We start from the raw sequence: 20,379 nt of genomic DNA, 5'->3' as shown, positions 1-20,379 counted from the left end.
CAGATTTAATTACTTTTTTTTTAAAAAGGGAAACAGTGAAGAATGTTGCAGTGTGAGCCTGACAGTGCTGCAGGATGAACAGTTTTCACTGAAATTGCTGTTTTTAAGGTCCTCCTAATTTGTTTAAATTCTCTAGACTAGACACTAATTTTTATGGAAAGGCTTTTTAAAGCGTTGTTTTAGATGCTTCTCTTAAAAATGCATCGGTTTAGGAAAGAATGGGCAGGTAGAGAATGTAACCTTCCTGTTAGCAGAAAGGTATTTATATCGTCTACTCCTTTCAGATTGGTAGGTTTCGGACTGTGGGTTTGATCTGGAAATAGTCATCTTTTGAGAAGAAATACATTTTGGTGTGTAAGTGCATTTTCTTAAAGCAAAGGACTTCCTTTCTGGGAGATATAGAAAGGTAGTTAAACTTGGTAATTTAGTTCTGCAATCAGTCCATTTACTGTTATTAATTTTTAGTTGTATTCAGCAATATCATTATCACATAAATCAACCTGTGCTACTTCTCCATTGCCTTTCTTTGCTTGCCTTTTGCTTGTAGTTAGTTCGCCTCTGCCTGTCTGTCAGGTGTCACAGAAGCAGGCTGAAAAGATACCTGGGCAATTTCACTGTATGCATTCCCCTTTCTGGTAGGAACTGGCGGTGTTCAGAGACAAAAGATGGTTGAATCCTGTCAGCTCTACCAAAACTGAGAGCTTTTCTATGCTAAGGGTAAAGAGTGACGTTTTCAAGTTGAAGTTGCTTTGTCTGACTGTGTAGCACTGGGAATGCTTCTACGTAGAAGCAGCAGTACTGGCAAGATCTTGTTCAGGAAAGGTATACGTGAGGTTTTGGGGGAGAAAAGGTGGAAAATATGACTCCTGCAGTGTCATGCCCAACTGAATTGCTTCACTCTGCTGTAAAAAATACAGCAGAATTTTCAGCATCAGGTAATTTCAAGCATCAGTTACACATTTATATCACCTTTTTCCTCTGATAAAGGAGTTTGCGTACTGTTTGTACAGGAGTTAATCCATTGATAATGACATATCAATCCTTTAACCTTTGAGATACTTTATCTCATGTACGCACAGTAAATCAAAAAGTACGTAAGATTGTTTGAACAGCAATCCAAGGCTTAAATACGATTTCTAGTTAAACGTAAAATCTTTAAACAGCCGTGGATGCTTTTGTCATTTGGATTTTCATAGTAGTAAACATGAAATATCAGTCTATATTGTTTTACCTCAGACTTAGCTATGTCTGGTTGGTTTGAAAATGGCTATGCTAGTTGTGGTGCTTTTTCCTCATGTCTCTACCCTTCCAGTTTATTTTGATGGTATCATTATAAAAGTATAACAATATTGCAGGTTGTTTGTGGGCTTCCCTTCCTCTTCTTATTCCTGCTTGTCTGGAATTAGTTTGAATAACAACATGAATGCTAAATGCCAGGGCCCATATTGTCATGCTAAGATGAGAATTAATGACTATATACATGTTGTGTGGAATTGCTAATGGTTGTGAATGACCTTAAGTATTTAATACACCCAAATTCCAACACTTACTTCAATATAACAATGGTAATGCAGTTCTTGCTGAGTTCTGAGAGTTTTCAAAGGCAATTCCTGGTTTTCTGCATATCACATTGTCACTACTGTGTGATCCCTGCCTCTAGAGCTGATATGGGAGTGCCAATAGGTCTCTATCCTAACTAGGACACAGCAGTGTCTTCATTTGTCCAGTCACAGTGATAACCTCATTTGGTTTGAGAAAATCACTCCTAATTAGGCAGTAGGAACTTGTATCAGGAAGCTTGTGAAATATTTTACAAATTTATGGGCATAAACTAAAGCATGAGACGTTCCAACTGGTTGTAAGACACTTTTTTTTTTTCTCTTTTAAGACAATCTTGCATTTTACTGAGAGGTGGTACAGTCTCCATCCTTAGAGGATTTCAGGAACCAACTGGGTACAGCCCTGAGGAGCTTGATCTGATCTAATGGTCTGAGCATGAGCTTACACTAGACACTTCCTCTGAAGTCCTTTGTAGCCTTAATTGTTCTGTGATTGTGATTTACTTGTTCATCACATTCTTCTTTAGCTTTCTTATTACCGAACAGCATGAGCTGGTCAGTTTGAGCGCTTGTTAAATTCTTTCCTGAAGAACAGAATCATGTGAGACTGAAGAATTAGAGGCACTGGCTCGGGAAGAACAGAAGTGCTGAGAAAGTGCTGTCCAACTGTCCTGAGTGGTGGCTGAGGCCACAGACAGGTTAACTCCTGCCTTGAAGAATATTTCTGCGAGGATTTAATGTAGATTAAGCTGTTTTGCACACAGGATTTAACCAAACTATGAAGTTTCATGCTGTAGTTTTTAATAAATTACAGAGGAACCTGAGTGAGCAAACCATTTCTGTACAAGAACTGGAGGTTTCTGACACTTAGAACAAAATACTATTCAGAATAAATTCCATCTGTTGGTAGGATGTACCACAACGTTGATATAGTGCACACAAAAATTAGAGTAAGAGACTTGGCACAACACTTCTCCTAATAAAACTGAGACACAACTTCAGACCTATCTTAGGAGTTCAGCACAGCTTTTAAGCAGGGAGTCACCAAAGTACTATAAATATGTGCCTGTTGCTGAGCTTGTTCCTTTCACTAACTTTTTTTGGTGTTACTGTTATAAACAAAGGCAAAAAGAGGCTAAAGATAATTTTTGTTTAATTGCAACGAGTTTATGGGGAGACTTAACTGTTCTGAACTGTTCAGAACTATGTTCTGAAAGCATAGCACTAGCAGTTGCTTTGCACACCTTTTCAGATGAAAGAATTTAGATTCGCATTTAGAAACTAACATAATTCGTGTCTTTATAGTGTAAGTATTATAGCTTTATGAAGAGGTTAATTCCAGCTGAAAGTTACAGAAGGGGTTTGGAAGGAAGAAATCTTACTTCTCCAGTAGTGATATTTTTCTTAATGAAACTTGTCCTAGACTCACCTGAGGTCAGTTTTGTTTTAAGTACCCATTTTATGTTTCAGTGTTACCTGTTAGTGCTGGAGGCAGATCAGATAGTTGGTTTTCACTTGGGCATTTTTAAGGACACCTCCAGGTTCGGGGCCTGTCTTAGCAGAGCTTTCGGTGCTGTGTGGCAGTATTCTGGGTGTGCACTGCCAAGCGCATTGCTCTGAGGTCGGAGCTGGTGAGGCTTCCTGCTGGGAATGCTTGGAACAGATCCTGTTGCTTGTTTTGGACTGCACCCAGTTGGTGACAATTATGAAGTCGTTCAAGGAATAGTTTGCCCCTCACTTCCCCTCCCGATGTCTGTATCTACAACTCCCCTCCCTGTTGTGGACAGTGGTCAGGTAGGCAATAAATGGAATTTTAGTGTAGAAATTGTTGTTAGAAAGTTCCTGACTCTGCCTTTTCCTATTACTTAGGTGTGTAGTCACGTGGTTTTAATATTTCTGCCAATATTCTTTTTTCTTAAAATAAATAAAAAAAAAAAAAATACAACAACCTAATGAATGTGGAGGAGAGTATCATCAAACTAAATGATGACAACCTGTAAAGAGAATTTGGAAAAACTCCTGGTCTTTTTCAGAAGGACGATAAACCCTCAGTCCATTTAATGAAAGACAGGATTTTACTTTGTCATAGGTTCCCTAGCTCAGGACTTGAAGGCTGTCTGTTACGCTGAGCAGATCTGTCTGTAATCTTTCATCTCACAAGCAGTTGTACTTTCTCGGAAGGAGCGCCATGTGCCACAAGCTCCTCCATGAGCAAGGAACCTGTTTGCAGCAGTAGCAGGAGATAGGTAGCACTTCCCATTGCCCTACAGAGGGATTTTCTGTCCACACGCTTCCTGAAAGCTGTTCTTTGTTTTTTCCAATCAGCTTCCAGAGATGATTTTATTATTGATCTAGTAAAAAAATAATAATATTAATGGAGCACTGCACATGTAAGTCTAGACAGAACTAATACTTCGTCACTTGAATTCTGGCTTTTGAAACATGGGCAGTTGTACATTTCTATAGCAGGATTTTCCTGAAGAAGCTAATGGTGAAATAGGTGCATGCATCAATTTTTTTCTCATGTCTTTGCTTTTCAGAATAAATTATACCTGCAAAATCTAATTACTTAGTAGTTCTTGAAGTGCTCAGCACTATTTGCATGCTATAATTATCCAAATCACTTTAGAGAGGGAAAACAATATTCTTTTGTCTCAACAGCATTTACTTATGTCTTGATTTCTGAATTTGAAGGGAGAGGGGGGAATTTGAGCATCTGTGTCTGTTTGCCTGTTATCTGCATTTTTCTTGGAAAAAACAATGTTAAATTCAGTGCCTTTCTCCAAGCTTACTTGGACTTAATGTCACAACTTGTTTATCTTCTTGCCCTGTTGGCAGATTGTTATCTTTGAAGTCATGGTTTTGTAAGTTGGAGAAAGAAAACTATACCAGTGCCAAAAACCTGTGACATTTTAGTAAAGAAACATGTCTTCCTGGAGGAAATACCAGTATCTTCATGTAGTTTCAAGGCAAAATGGTTTTGGAAATTCTTTTGTCATCAGGGATACTTTTCCTCTGTTGCTCTAGGATTTCATCAGTATATACTGGTACTGGAGAAATTATTTGGATTTTAGAGAAGGATGATGCAGAACAGCACTTGTTGTCTTAATGATGTCTGTTCTTCTGCTTGCACAGCTGGAGTAGTCTCTCTTGCAGCCAGAAGTTTCTCTGTAGAGAATTCCTGTGACATCAGTGGCTGTTGCAGCCTCAGACTACAACACAAGACTGGAGAAAAGGGCATTTTTATATCTGCAATCAGTCCTGTTTTCTTGTGCTTTGTGAGCTTCTGACTTGTGAATTGCCCACTGAATGAAGTAACAGGAAAATGTGTTTGCTGGTACCTTCTGATTTCTGGATGCAGCCAGGATGCCAGCATTGAAAGCTTTGTGTTCTGAGTGTTGTGGGTTTTATATGTCACTCAGCTGCATATGTAGCTGTTATGTTTTGGTCAGAAATATAACTCTGCCTAGTAGCAGACCAAATCAGGTAGAATTGCTAGGCAAAGTATTAGCATGCATCTTTGAAATGGCATAAATTTGCAAGATGTACTAATAAAAAGCAACAATACCTGTTACTTAAGTAATTGGGAGATAAATTTCCACACCTTGTGCGTTTGCACTTCATACAGGGTCTGCCTCTTTTATGAAGCACGATGACATAGCTTGCTTACTCAGCTCCTCCAGATTCTTTGAAGTGAGGTGAAGAAAAATGCAGGGAAAAACATAGAACAACTTGTGTGGTATTCTTATTCTGTATTCTTATTCTGGTAGTAATCAATAAGGGGTTTGGGATTCTCTTTCAGCTCACTTATTTTACATTTCTGAAGCTTTGAACTTTTACCATGCCATTTTTTTCCCACTGGCTGCCTTCCAGTATCACTTCATTTTCTGCTTTTATGGGGTTCTGTCCTCCTCGCCCTTGGTTTTATGACAGAGTTGTAGCTGATTGTTCTCTTAGTTTAGGTTTATGCCTGTTGCTACCAGGGTCCATATACTTGAACTTCATTTCATACTTCCTTTATTGTCTTTCTGCATTGGTAGGCTGCTAGTTGGCAACAGGAAGAATGGTTAATAAAGGCAGAAACTTTGCTTGGGGTCCCTGTCTGGTTGCCTCATTAAAAAATTTGTTCTTCACCTGAGTCAACTCTTTCTTATTCTTCGTCCCCAGAAATCAATTGACAATTAATTCGTTGTCTTAGCTTTTATGCCTTTTTGTTTGCTAGTTAGTTGTTTTTGTTTGTTTGTTTGGTGTTTTTTTGTTTTTGTTTTTGTTTTTTTTTCCAAGAAGGGCTTTTGGCTAGAGTTGCCTCATTCCTACTGGCCAAGCTGTATCAACTGTGACCTAAAGAAGTGCCTAGAGAAAGATTATAAAAACCAAGGCAAGTCTGGAACGTGTCTTCCATTGTGTTTTGTTGTTGTTTGACTTCTAATCTTTTCAATGGGCAGTAGTTTAGGGATATCCTGAACTGAAACCTGCATCTAGACAATAACTTGCAGTTGTTTCTGATGGGCCTGTGCTACATTAACAAGTCTAATCTTTTTGATCCAAATTGTGTTTTGACTTAGTCAACTTTCTGTGGTACAGAATTCCACAATTTGTGATGTATTGTAAAGCCGTTTCTCTATACTTGTTTTTAAACCTGTTACCTCATGACTTCTTTACTTTCCAGATTATTGTGAAATAATGCAGAATCGCTTGCAATTTCATAGGAAGGGAATCAGGAAAACAGGTCTAACTGTCTATTCTTTTCATTTTCTTTTGCTATGTATTTTTTGTCTCTACTTTAATATTTCTGGGCTGTGGTGGCAAGAATTACAAGAGAGCCAACCTTTAGAAGGATAATGGCTTTATGCACAAAACACTTGTTAATTTTCTGTGCTCCAGGAAGGTATCCGTAAGGTCTGTATACAGGACCGTGTGATCTACAGTCTTTGCATACAAATTTTCGCATGTTTATCAGAAGTGTTCGACTGCAGCCTTGTTCTGTGTGGGGGAGGCCAGCCCTTACTGGGAGTAAATTTGTGCCTAATGATCCTGCAGCGCTCTGTGGGTGGCACAGCTTTTTAGGTTGCTGGTGGAAGGTGGTTTTAGTGAGACAGTATGTTGTCTAAGTTCTTCTGTCTTTGCCCGGGTTCCAGATTAATTCTTGCTGTGCCCAGTTAAGCAGGGATAACGAACATCTGTGTCTGCAGAAGTAATAACATTGGCAAAAGTTGTTTACTCAGTAAAATATAAGCACATTTTTCAATAGAGCTATGGACATGATCTAATTTTCATAAATGTAATCAGTTTAAACTTTGCAGTTTCAAAGTATCCAGCTTTTAAGTTGCCAAACTGTTGACCCATCTAAGGGGAAGTAAATACAAATGAGAGCAGGTTGGCATCTTCGGTTCATTGGTAAGTGCAGGCTCTTGCATAAGACAGGAGTATGCACTTTTTTATTTTGCTTCGTAACGCCTTTAGGTTCAGCTTATCTGTTGAAAGAGCAAGTATGGGTGGGTTGATATTATGGAAAAGATGACAGCGCTTAAAATTTTAGAGGAATGAGAACTGGGCCACTACAGCATTAGTTTTCCACTGTGTCTTTATTACCACAGCTTCCATTCCAGCCTTCACCGTAAAATTGTACGTTGCTGTTATGCAGGCTGAAATTTGATGGAATGAGAATCGGCTACTTTATATGGCACAGCAACGTTGTTTGTTGGGATGGATGTCCAAAAACAAGGCTTTCCCTGGTGAGCAAGTGTCTGAGGATTTATTCATCATCTTTGCTATGTAAGTAGGCAGTGTTCCTTTTACTGTTTGAAATTTCAAAGTAATTGAGATGAGCTAATTTCTCAGCATATTTTTCACCTTTTGTTTTTTTTACTGTAATGCTGTTTTGAGTCTTTCAGTCCAGTGATTACAACAAATTTTCCCTTAGTACGGTGTTACAGGTAGGCAGAATGGATGGACACAGAGGCTTGTCGGAGGATGTTAGTGCTGAACCAGGAATAGAATTCAGGTGTTCTGGCTGTTCCAGTGCTGTCGCATCGCTGGTTCAGTGAGAACAGCAACCAGATCTTGCGCTGTCTGCCTTCTTACAGAAATAGTTCTAAAATCTGTTAATTTCTTCTTGTGGGGAAGAAAGAAGTTCTTGGAGGATGTGCGAAGTAACATAATGAAACTGCATTACAATGAGTTCTTATGAGTTAGCAGATAATTCTGCTAATGTTTCTTAAGAGCATATCTATACACAAGACAAAATTAGATTTAATTCAGAAGCTGACCTGTATATTTCAGTCTTTTCAAGATTAATTTCAAGACTAATTTTCATAGATTAATTAGCAGTGACTACTCCTTGTGATGTGTTCTGACTGCATAGACAGAATGAAACTGAGCTACAACCAAGTGTAATCAAGCATTGTGAATACAGCTGAATACAGATAGTAGTGCCCATTCCATTCCTGTTAGAGAATTGTTAAACTAAATGTGTATTTGGACTGAATTCCATTGTGGTTATGAATACAGCAGAGAAGCTAATCATGAAGTAGGTAGTGAACTAGATAGGAAAGAGCTCTTATGTTTTTCCAAGTTTAAAGATAATGTTAGGAGCCTCCATCAGTGTCTTTTTTAATATTGTTATTTTTAATGGATGGAAATAGGTGTGACATGAAGCAGCAGTGGAACTCAAATCTGCAAGGTATGCCACTTACCATGTTAATTTGCCTCAACACATTAAGTTCTTGAGTTCCTGGTTGAAATTATTATGTTATGGAAATAAGAGAAATTCATCTATTTCATTTAAAAGAAAATCTAAACCAGTTGTTATTTAGTGTCACTTTCAAAATGTACTGAATGACAGCCTAGTGCAAATTGGCCAGTACAGTGCTATCTAATAGTGATTAGTGTTCAGTGTTGCTAGCAGGATCCATAAAAAGAACTGTTTCATTTGTAACATTCCCACCGGTTTCCAATACATTCATCTTTTTTTTGTAGTGTGCCTCTAGCACAAAAGAAAAAAAAAAAACACCAAATACCTCTAAAATCCTATCAGCTAAAGCCTGAATACTTGTCCTTATAACCTTGTCCTTATAACTTAAAGCTTCATTTGTCAAAATATGGTTAGCTGTAAATCAGTGAACTGTTGCAATGTAAATTGTCTTTGGTTAGTATATTATCCAAAACTTCCCTTGAGCATCTATGCTCAGTTCACTAGTAGTTTATACTAACACGTTTTACTTCTCAGCATAATTGGACTAGAACTGCGTTAGTCAGTTCATACACTTCAGCTGATGGTCAGTGTCATGTTAAGTCATGATAAATCACTGTTTTAGCATCATTCTTCTGTGGTGGGCAAAACAGTATGTCTGGAATGTCTTTTTCCTCTTTAAAAGCATCAGTATTTGTACTATTAACTAGATTCAATGAGATAATTCTCAAAAGTTAAAGACTAAACTACTATCTTAGCCTACACAGGTAGTTTTTTCAGTCTTTTTCCTTTAATGTTAAACTTGTCAGATTTTTCTCTGCTTTTTATGAATTATTATTATAAAATTATACAGTGTGCCAGATGAACTTTGGACACACTTTAGGGGAACTAATTAATTTTGAGATGCTTTTGTTATCCTAACCATTTTTATTAATTTACAACTGTGTGAAGCTGTCGTACTTGTTTTGGTACATATGGCTAGATATGAGATTTTTTTTTCAGTAAGGGAAAGAACTAGAAGGTTATGAGTATGCTTAATGTACACAGAAGGTAAAAAACAGTTTTCTGTTTTGTGTAATCGTTGTATAATTCTTGTGAGAAGGAAATAAACAATTTGGGTGTATGATAAATATCCTACAGTACGCTGAGGAGAACGTAGGTATTAGTCTTCCGGCAAAAATCAGCAGAGCTGCACCAGAGCTGCTGCCATCTTTAAACTTTTTTTCTTCTTGCTCTGTTGCTATTTTAAAATAATGAAATCAAACATGTAAATCTTAAGTTGCCACATACCCATGTTCTATAATAAGACTCTATTATTATGTAGTTAGATTTTGGGCAATGACAGCAAGTAACATTTCTAAATGCAGTGGTGTAACAATGTAGGAATGTACTGAAGGCTCTCTGGTTTTGTGCACTGTGCTGTCAGAATAAATACATTGCTACAGCCAGAGTATCTGAAGTATCATCGGTGTCGGGTTGTAATCTGGTTTGTATTAGCAATCCTTGCTTTAGTATGTGTGTATGTGAAGAAAGTGTGCCCACACTGGCACATCCAACCCGGCTGTGGGTGCCTAGTTGGGTGTACAGGCATGTTATAATGGACACAAGCTATGCTGCAAATGGTCTGCTAATTGGTCTGCCCTGTAATTGGGCTGATGTGATTGCAGCTCTGGATTGCAGAGCTCTGGTTCTGTTAGTTTTACTGTCTTAATACAGACTTTCTCTGTATGGCCTTTGAACTAGCAATTGCTAGTGGTTTTGCATGGGTTAGAAGTACCTGCTGCTTGTTCAACCTTTGCGTGGGGCCCGCGCTGCCTGCAGACAGCTGTACAGCACTGGTGCTTTGTGAGCAATCCTTGCCACTCGGTGTTCCTAGCTGCCTATATATGCATGCCTCCAATGTGACTTTTATTATTATTTTTTTGATAGGCAGCATAGTCATGTAAGATGAATTTGAAGCATGTACTATGAAAATGTTCTCAAAACATTAGCTGAAGAGGAACAGAAGTGAACGGCAGTTAGCACACGGAGAAAATAAAAAGCACGGAGTACTTTTAAGATGGATGGCAAGTCTGAAGCTAGCCTTCTGCATACTTCCTAGTAGTTGGGTAGTTTATTAGGTTGTACCTGATGAAATTCATCCTTTGACATATTAAAAAACAAACAAAAAAAACCACACCACCCACCACCACCACCAAAACCATCTTCCCCCCTCAGTGCCCAGAGCTCCGTTAGTACCACTAGCTGTTATCTGAGATGCTGGAAGATTTGAAAATGAACAGGACAGGCAGGGAAGGAGGAGACAGGAGATCATAGATTATTCTGTCTTCAGTGTTTTGAACAAATCCTTGTACAGAATTCTTGCACACATTATCAGGCTTTGAGAGACAGCAAGAACACGAATCACAACCACCACAAATTTAGGAGGAGTAGATAGTTGTGCCAGTTTAGTTTTCTTCTGTAATGTGATGATAAGATCTGTGAATTGACGAGAAAAGAGCAAACATTAGTATTTTAATGTTTGTGAGGTCTCTGACATTGTTTCATGCAATAATCTTATAAAGAAGTGAAGAAACATGTCCTGAAAGAACGTATGGTAGGGTAGGTGCGAGACGTGGATGACTGTGCCCAGTGGGTGGTTATTAATGATCGTCTGTCGGAATGAAATGGCTGTATTGAATGCGGATCCAGCACGGTCTGCTGGATCTGTTCTCATTCTGGTTCACTTCAGTGTTTTTGTTAATGACCTTGGTGATAGGATGGAGAGCGATTGTGCTTAAAAAATTCTTTCATTAAAAATGCCCCCTGAACTTGGAGGGAGTACAGATGTATAGGATACAAGTTTCTGAGTCAAAAATTGTTTGGAGAAAGTTGAGAAAATCTTAGGAAATAGATAGAGGCAATTTGAAATTCTACAGAAATTGTGAAATATGCAAAAACAGAGCAAGGAATAAGTAAATAGAAGACAACTCTCCACAATTTCTACTTATATAAGAGGACAAATGTTATATGAGGAGGGCTAAAAATAAGTACAGCCTGTAAAACATAGGAAATAAGCTTTTTATCTCAGAGAAGACCTCAGTTGAAGTATTGCATCTAGTTTGGGCAAACCCTTCAAGAAAATTCAGTTCAGCTTAACAGAAGCTGAGTAGTCAAATGATTTGAGGTTTGGAAAATGGGGCCTGATAGGAAAGACAGAAATAATTAGAGTGAGGGAGAGAGAGGTGTGCAAGCCCCAGGAAGAGAACTGCAAAGTGTTATTGTGTGTGTGTGTGTGTATAACATTATTTTTAAACCGATGCACACTAGATATGGATGCTTCTTGACTATTTTTTCATATCAGTGATTTAAAAAAATATTTTGTAAGTGGAGATGACGTACCCTGAGTCAATATCCACCAGGGAAAGCTGTGGTGCAGCCAGCCTGCCTGCTGCCAGTCCTAACGCTTTGAAAGTCTCCCAAGTCAGTAGCCTTCATCTTGTTTGTGTTGGTACTCATTCCATAAGTACAAGATATACCATACAAGATTTTCAGCTCACTATTCCTACATTATGCCCTTGACAGGCATAGTTAATAGTTTTGGTTTTTTTTCTTCCTCATTTTCATAATGACTTCAGTTGTCAGTCCAGCACTCTGGGGACTCAATGTGTTATTATCATAAGAAAACAGGGAGTGTACTGTAGGTAATTGTTTTGTTTATGACATCTTTCCCAATATCCATTGTATATTTCTCCACGGAGAAATGAGCACAGCCTCAGTTACCTGAGGCTGTAACACGTGTTGTTAGCATCCTTCAAGTCTGTATTTGCATTATTATACCCTAGAACACACTTCTTTAATCATCACGGTTGGAAATTACCTTGCTTTGCAATTTTAGTCCCTATTTTCTCAGAGAGGAATAAGCGATTGCATGAGTCAAAGCCAACAGCCTGTGTGCAGTGTAGCAAGCCAAACCTGAATTCTGTGCCTGAGAATGGAATTTGTCAGCTTCAAGCAATCTTTAATGGAGGTTTTTGTTTAAGTAAGTATGAAGGAAATTCCATCATTTCAATGTTTCTTCTGTCTAATAACTTACTATGTGCTGCTTTCAGTTTACATTTTTGCCATTTTCATTTGTACTATTATTACTACATTGCCATTTTGAGATGTTTCTGTGTGGGAACGTGGAAGTTCAGACAGCTGGACAAGAGGTGATGAGCAGCCTTTAAATCACAGAATCGCAGAACCATCTAGGTTGGAAGAGACCTCCAAGATCACAGAGTCCAACCTCTGACCTAACACTAACAAGTCCTCCGCTCAACCATATCACTAAGGACTACATCTAAACATCTTTTAAAGACCTCCAGGGATGGTGACTCAACCACTTCCCTGGGCAGCCCATTCCAATGCCTAACAACAAGGGAGGTGTCTGACAGGGAAGCTTTAGGGGCCCAGCATCTTGCAACATCCTCTAATATTTTTCCTTATTCCCATATCTTGCTTTTCAAGCTGGATGTTTGTGTTCATGTTATCTACAAAGGAAGTTATAGGTAGTATTGATTATTTAAATATGTTCATCACTAGCTTTCAAATTTCCAGACATACGTGGGGAAAAACTCACAAGTTTGTACTTGTCCAGGTTCTGGTCGCATTGAAATGGTATGCTTTTGAACCATGAAAACCAGCTTACTTTTAAGTCTTACTTTAAAAGTCTAACTTTAAATTAAAAATTTAGAGCTGGTTGTATGAATCTAGCAAGTGATGTAGATACTTGGAGTATGTGTGATCATTACTGTGATGGAATGCAAGGTAACACTGTTTATTGCTAATGAACACTCGGTGATAAAAATTATCTTTGAAAAGTAAGCCAAAAAATGCTTAAGTCTCTGAGAATGCCAATAGTGTGTGCTGCTGGTACTGGAAGGATGAGACAGCTATGTAGGAGGAGGAATGTATAATAAGGATATACCATACTGCAGAAAATGCAAGATGTTGCAACCTCATTAACCAGCTCTAAGCAGCGCCGATGCTTCTGGGTGTGCAATGGAAAAACATGGCTAATGGAGGGGCTTGCAACAGCAGCGAAGGGTTGGTGGTGTGGCAAAGTTGTTCCCTATGTTTCTGCCTCCCAAGCACATAAACCTAAGGGTAGGTTTCCATGGTTAATGTGTATTTTGGTGGATCAGTGAGGATATTAGACTGACAGAAAGGCTAGTTGGTCAGAAAAAATGTAACACTTTTTTTTTCTAATTAAAAAAAAAAGGACTTAATGAGCAAATTCTTCTCCAGAACTCAGAATCCTTGCCAGTGTGAAAGAACAAATACAGTATTAATTGGATCCCAGCCTCTAGTTCATTAAGCTGTATTTTGGAGACAGGACAAAAAATAATTTAAGCGTTCGAGTAGTGTGGGACACACATGGGAAAACCCAAGCTTTTATGTTACCGTGAAGATCTAAATGAGAAACATAATAATTTCATGTTGCATCTCACCTATTGCTTTTGAAAGCAGGAAGAAATGTTTGTTTTAGTAATAAGTAGGTCAGAAAACTCAGGGCTTTCTTTTCTCTTAAAGAGCTGGAATGCGGGTGCCTTAAATCATTTAGTTTTTCATGGATTTGGACTTGTACCTCGCTTTGCTGCTTTAGAAAATCTCCTGAGCAAACACAGACCATCTGCCTTATTGTTTGTGGTACATCATGTTGCACTTTCTGTGTTTAACTTAAGGAAAAGAAGGTAATTATTAACTTATGATTGACCAACTAAAGTTCCTTGCATCTCTCTTTGTTTGGTACAGGCAGGATGCTGCCCACAATGGGGTGCTGGGTTAGGCTGTTGGAGGTCCTTTTCAAGTGCCTAGCATTTTCCTTTCTCTTTGTAGAATTACAGCATTAAGATATGTAATAGAAGCTTTATTTGTAAGGGTAAGTTAAAGTATGGTGTTATGAAGTCTCTGTTAGTACAATTATAATCCAAAACCACAATGTGGTGATGGCACAAAAAAATCTCCTGGTCGAGCAATGAACTTGACTTATGAATAAAATAGAGGAAGGTCAATGCTTAGCAGAGCAGTGGGCGCTGATACACTTCCAAAATGAGTTGTAACTCACCTTTGTTGTAAGATCATTGTTGTTTGGAAACACTATAGGTGATTGATGTGAAAAATGAAGGCTAATGAGCAAGTCCTGTGCAAATTGTTTAAATACTTGGAGTTTTCTAGTGCTGCCTGCTTCCTTGAGTACAGACCACCATGCTAACCTGTACTGCTCTGTTACTCCTCAGCAGCATTTCCATGCAAGGATTTTTATGTGCATAAGCATGGACTATGAAACAGATACACCCATTTTCACTGTAAAGTGGAGTTTGAACTGTCTCCTTGCAATAAAAGTAAATGGAACGTCTTATGTTAGAAACCTAGTAGCTAGCACTCTGAAATGGCATCTACTTTATTTAGGCTACTGAAAGGTGGGGGAAAAAATCCAACGTTATTTACATAAAATTAGAATAAGGTCTATCTAGAAGTGATTTTGTTGTGATCTTGCTGTGCAAAACAGAGCTGAACTGTAATTTTAATTATTAAGATTTTAATATTAACATTGCCAGTGGAAAGCTGTGTTGGATTAGAATATGTGTAATGTTGGTTTAATTTAATAGCTGGTTCTAGGGGAAAGCAACAGGAAGGCAACACAATAGTCTGGATAAGCAAGAGCACTGCAAACATGCTGAAGACAATAGCTGAGCTGTCAGCTGTGAAGAGCCGACTTCCAGGCTCCAGCTCGACCTGCACAGCCGACTGGGAGGGTGGGAGCTTGGTGATCAAAAGGACACCAGACAGGATGGGTAGCAATCAACTGAGGTGGTGGTGGTGGTTGTTTTTTTTTTATGTGACATTTTAAAGTGATTAAAATGTATTCTCATTGAGGGTGAAAAATACATTGATGTATTTAAATACGTTTTGGACTATATGATCTTCAGGGGTCCCTTCCAACCTTGGCCATTCTGTGTATATTCCACATTGAATGCTATCAATAATTAAGATAACTTGTTCTAAATATTCTTTAAAATAAAACCTCACTGGTTGTTTGCCACTAGTATTTTAGACAGTGAGATGCTGAATTGAAACTAGCACTATCAAATTACTAGCCTAGCTTTTGATAAGTGTTGTTTCTTGTAATTGCAGCATAGATAAAACAGTTTGTTCCATGCTGTTTCTCAGTTTAGAATGAAAGATGGAAAAGCAACTAAGGAAACTTTCTTTACTGTTTGAGTAATAGCTTAGAGAGCTGAGGATGATCTCCTAGTTCTAAAGGTGTTTAACATTCGGTGTTTACAAACACTATTTAATTCAGATGCTGTAACTACTTAAAAAAAATAATAGAGCATTATCATATGACTTCTGTCCATGTACAGTTTGAAATTAGTATGTATGTGAAATTCTAGTGTAGAAAGCGTCATATCACATTCACCATTTTCAGAAAGATAGTCCTGATCGTTTAGTATAGTGGGCTTAGCTTTAGTATAGTGACCTTTGTAAAGCAGGAACACAGATATTACAAATACTGTGAAATGAGGAAAAAAATAGGAAGAATCTGAGCAAGAAAAAATGTTTAGACCTCTAAATGCCTAAAAATGTCAGGGAAAAAATGAATAATATTTGAGGGGGGGAAGAGAGTTGAATGTAATTGAGATATTTTAATAGATGTATCTCTTTACCTTCCCTATTACCAAGGCAAGAAGCCAAGTTTCAATGTGAGGCTCTAATACAGTGTCTCAAAGTGTAACTCTGCGTGTACCCGCCTGTCTTCTGCTCTGCAAGCCTTCCAAAGGCCAGCACCGATCTTGATGAGTGCTGGTGTAATTGGTGGTGGAACCCAAGCATAGAAACAAATTAAGATGTGGGATGTCTGCAGAACCAAGTAATTGCTTGGAAATACCTGCAGAAGGCTAAGTAAAGCCTTTGTGAGATTAGTTGGACGGTGAGTGGCGCTTTGTTCTGTTACGATTTCACCTTTGATACCTAAGTGTAAGGGCTGGCACTGAGAGCATGGGTGCGAATGGCGAAAGGAAGGCTGGACAGCTGATGTTTTACAGGTGAGGGGCTGCAGCAGACAGGGAGGAACTGATCTGTGCAAAGTTGCCCTGGAAGCTGGAGGACGTGGTGATTAATCCTGCTAGCCAGTATAGACCAGTGAGTCTGTGCTAGTGGTAACGGGGAGAAAGAGAAGCGCCGCAGTGGCTGCAGTTAGGGCCCCCAGCATCCCCTCTGAGCTTGCGAGGCTGGTGTGTTTCGGTGGCGCGGTGCTTGCCGCGCGGTTGGGGTGCTGGCAGGAAGGTGGCGGAGCCCAACGGCGCCGGGACGCGATCGGCCGCGGCTCCCCGGGCTCGGCACGCAGCGCCCCGCTCCCCCCCGCCGCCCCTTTAAGGCGCGACCTGCCCACGCCGGTCAGGTGCGCGGCGGTGACGTCACGGGGCAGGAGGCGGGGCTTGGGCTGCTGCTCCCGCGCTCAGCGCGCCGCGGGAAACGGCGGCGGCTGCGCACGTGGGTGCGGGGCGGCCCGGCCCGGCCCGGCCCGGCCGCGGTGAGTGCGGGGCGACCGGGGCGGCACCGGGACGGGAAGCCCGGCTGGGGGCTGCTGGCGGCAGGGCGCGGGAGGTCCCCGTATAGCTGCGGGTCCGCTGCAGCCTGGGTGGGTTTTCTCTGCGGCGTTACAGCGCCGTGCTTGCTGCCGTATCGCCACGCGAAGGATATGCTCCTTAGAACCACGCTTTATTATTTGCAAACATTTATTTATTTTTTTTTTAGCATTTTGCCTTCTACCCGCACCTCTACCTGTTTCTCTGTAATGCGCCGCTTACATATATTTGTTTAAGCTGTTGCTGAGTTAGCAGGTGTACGCCAGGCACTGCCTTCACGGCTGCTGTTTCTCCGGGTGATGAATCGTGCTGTGTACCTGCTGTCCTTGGTAGAGCTGCTGTTTTAAATACAGCTCAAGGTACTTCGGTGAGTGAAGGAAAATGCAGGAGTTTGGAGCATGAGGAGGGCTGTGAGGTGTTTTACAGCTGCCTTCCCCCCGTTGCCGATGGGAAGCTGGTAGGCTGTCTCTAGAGGAGGGTGACCCCTGTGCCCTCCACCAGCTAGGTGGGAATGCACAAGCTCATGCAGAATTCCCACCAAGGAAATCTTCCCGTGCTCAGGAGCTGCATTTGCTAGTTAAAGGCAAAGAATTGACAATGGCCTTTTTTGTGGTGTTTGCTTTTTCAATAAGGGTAGCAGGGACATTGAAATCTTTATTTTTAAAGATTCATTTAATCTCCACGCTAATCAGACTTCCATATTTGCAGTTTTCATTTCTGACCTCATGTGTTCACTTTTCACTAGATATGTTTAAATTGTTGGAAAGGAATACTAGAAAAAAATCTGCTCAGGGAAATAATGAAGATAAGGTTGGCAGAAGGACCTCTCATTGTCTTGTGTAGCAGAAGGATGTGACAAAGTAAAGCAAGGCTTTCACAGGTTTGTCTCTTGGCTAGCTGAAGGTATCTCTGGTATTCTTATGCTAAAAATGTAGGCTAAGACTTCTCTTTAAATCTTAAATGGGAAAGGCACAGGTCAGGTCCTAATCTCTTACCACATCTAATTTATTCCAAAGCAGACTTAATGGCTAAATCTGCAGAGCAGGATTCTGGAGCAAGCCCTTATTAAAAAAAAAAAAAAATACTTCAATGTATGGCCATATCTAATTGTTGTGATACCTGCTATTTTTAGCTTTGGATATATACCTAGGAATTCATCTTTTCTGCAGGTTTCTTTCAGTAGCTGCCTTGCCAGTGTTTCAATCTAATCAGTATGCAACAGAAAATGTTTTTAGTGTCTATGTTTAGCTGCTGATGTTCATACTCTGCTTGGTATTGTGTATTGCTCTTTGCAGTGGGCATCCTGCATGGATAGATCAGCCTCATCCTGAGATCTACATTGTCCCAGTTGACTTGTATCAATAGTGGGCTTTTTAAGGGGCTAAGCGTGTTAATCTGTCATGGTTTAAGACCAATGGAGTCTTTTTATTTAGATACATTAATGCATACTTGTGATTTGTGTGCTCCTCACATATGGGGGAGAGGAACCTCTGAGTGTCACGTTGCTTTAGTGTTTAATTAATAATAATTTTTTTACTCTACCTATGTAGAGAATACCAGTGTTCTGTCAGAAGCAGATTTGCAGTCTGAAGAGGTGATGTAATTTAGGTTGCCAGGCAAAGGTGAACAAATAAGTCATGCAGGACATGGGAGGATTAGCCTACAGAGTGAAATCTGGTCAATTACTTTTCTACCTGAAAATCTCCTTAACTGTTAAGTATATTTTTTTTCACTACAGCACCTATTACTGTGATAGATGTGACTTTCCGTAGAAATTTTGCAAGTGGCACATTGTTTTTTCTGGAAGCCCTTAGCCATTTCCCACCCTCCTTGAAAATGTTACTTTAAAGCTTGTTGATATTTCAGCATCTTAAGCCAATTTCATTTCACTAGCTGTGAAACAAACAGTAAAACTCATATGTGTGGTTGTATATGCAATTGGAAAAATCACTGGATTTTAAGCATCTGCAGAAGCTTTTGTAGGTACATACAAATTTATGAGGTAATGGCTGTTCTAATGAAACACACAAAGTATTTCAAGATGGAAAGAAAGGGAACTTAAGAAATGCTGTTATTCCCCCTCTTTATAATAGCTGATTTTTTTTTATAGAGGAATTTTATGAGTTGCAAATTACAATTTGTTTTAAAATATTTATTCAGTGATTGGAGTGATTTCTGGAGTTGTATGTGTCATTGACTTTTGTTTTCAGCCCTTCAAATGTCGCGTTATGGATTTGAATGCTTTTGGGAGTTCTGTGCCATACATCCTGACTGTGTGTCAGTCTGCCAAGGTTCAATTATAGGACAAACACTAAAAATAAGACACAAAGGAAAATAATTAGGGCAGGAAATGTAAAACAATCTAAGATAAAATTTTATGAGTCTGATTGCCTTCTTTGCTGCCATGTCTTTGTGATCTTTTTTTGTTGTTAAATTAAGTGATACAAAAGTAAACTAATAAAGCCGAGGAACTAAAATATCAAAGGGAACAAACAAGGAGGGTTTGCTGGAGAGCTTACTTTCTTTTTTGGTGTCATACGGATGTAAGTAAGTTCCCAAAGTGAATCTTCCACCTCCAATCAGTCATCTCCTTTTTTTGTGTCAGAAAAGAGCCTGAAAAGCATCAGTTTGAGTTGATGGAAGTGCTGAAACAATCTTGCACAGTCGTCTTTCATAAGACATTTTTGCAAGCCTCAGTCAAGGACCACACCGTTGCAGAGATCCTGGTGTATCAAAGTCGGGTGCCTCAATTTCGGGTCACAAACATATCTAAGAACTTGATGCTGGGAAAAGCAGATACGGCTTTATTGCTCCATTTACACTGAACCAATGCCATGTGCGTGTTTTATGTGAGGAAAGGTATTTTCTGATTCCAGACCTGGTTAAACTGTAAATTAGTTCCTCTGTGTCTCAGGGTCTTATCTAAACCACGGGAAATTCCTTTTCCTATGAGGTAACAAGTTTTGTGCCATGTCTTTTAGGTTGTAAAACAGTGGTTCTTGTCTGCTCCACCTGTGCAGGTGACAGGAAGCTTGTCTGTGGCTTTGGCGTGGCAGAGAATCACACTCACTGAAATGATTTGCTTGTGTTTTGACAAAAAATAAAAGTAAATGGTTTGTTTGGTTAACAGGCATCTGTGAGCTAGTGTGTTGCTTGTTGTCAAGAAGACCTTTTACCATCCCTTCTTGACAGGATATTTATAAAATACTCTTTTGGCTCTGGTCCACATACTGAAGTGGAAATCACAAAACCCAGGGTGGATTAAATGTAGCACACTGCATTTTGCAGTCACTTAAGTGTGCAATGCAGCTGCTTTTTTTTTGGTTTGGATTTGTTTTTGAGTGTAGTAGCAAGAAGAATGTAGTTATTTGTAGTATTTGTGGGGGTTCATCGGTATCATAAAGAGTGGTATTTTGGTTCCTGCATGTGTTTCTTTAATCTTTGAACCGTGGCTGTTTCGTGGCCTCCCATACCTCCCAGCGCTGTAGTTTGAATTACTGTGGAGCACTGGGTAGGA

General features: G+C 39.6%; 1 protein-coding gene across 7 annotated transcripts in view; it reads left to right on the top strand.

Moving 5' to 3' along the window:
* Nucleotides 1-20,379, top strand: part of USP54 (ubiquitin specific peptidase 54) — a 101,629-nt gene that overhangs the window by 6,857 nt on the left and 74,393 nt on the right. Inside the window, exon 2 of one of the 7 annotated variants that reach the window (XM_040563400.1) lies at nucleotides 7,204-7,334. The exons of 5 other annotated variants lie outside the window; for them this stretch is intronic. The gene's annotated coding sequence lies outside the window, so the exon portion shown is untranslated. Of the gene's footprint in view, nucleotides 1-7,203; nucleotides 7,335-16,685; nucleotides 16,808-20,379 lie in introns of those variants that run through there. One more of the 7 variants, XM_040563392.1, reaches the window with a different exon arrangement.

Source organism: Cygnus olor, chromosome 7 (assembly GCF_009769625.2).
Source record: "Cygnus olor isolate bCygOlo1 chromosome 7, bCygOlo1.pri.v2, whole genome shotgun sequence".
NCBI lineage: Eukaryota > Metazoa > Chordata > Aves > Anseriformes > Anatidae > Cygnus > Cygnus olor.
The sequence above is the reverse complement of the archived record's forward strand: the minus strand, read 5'-3'. Positions and strand labels throughout refer to the sequence as shown.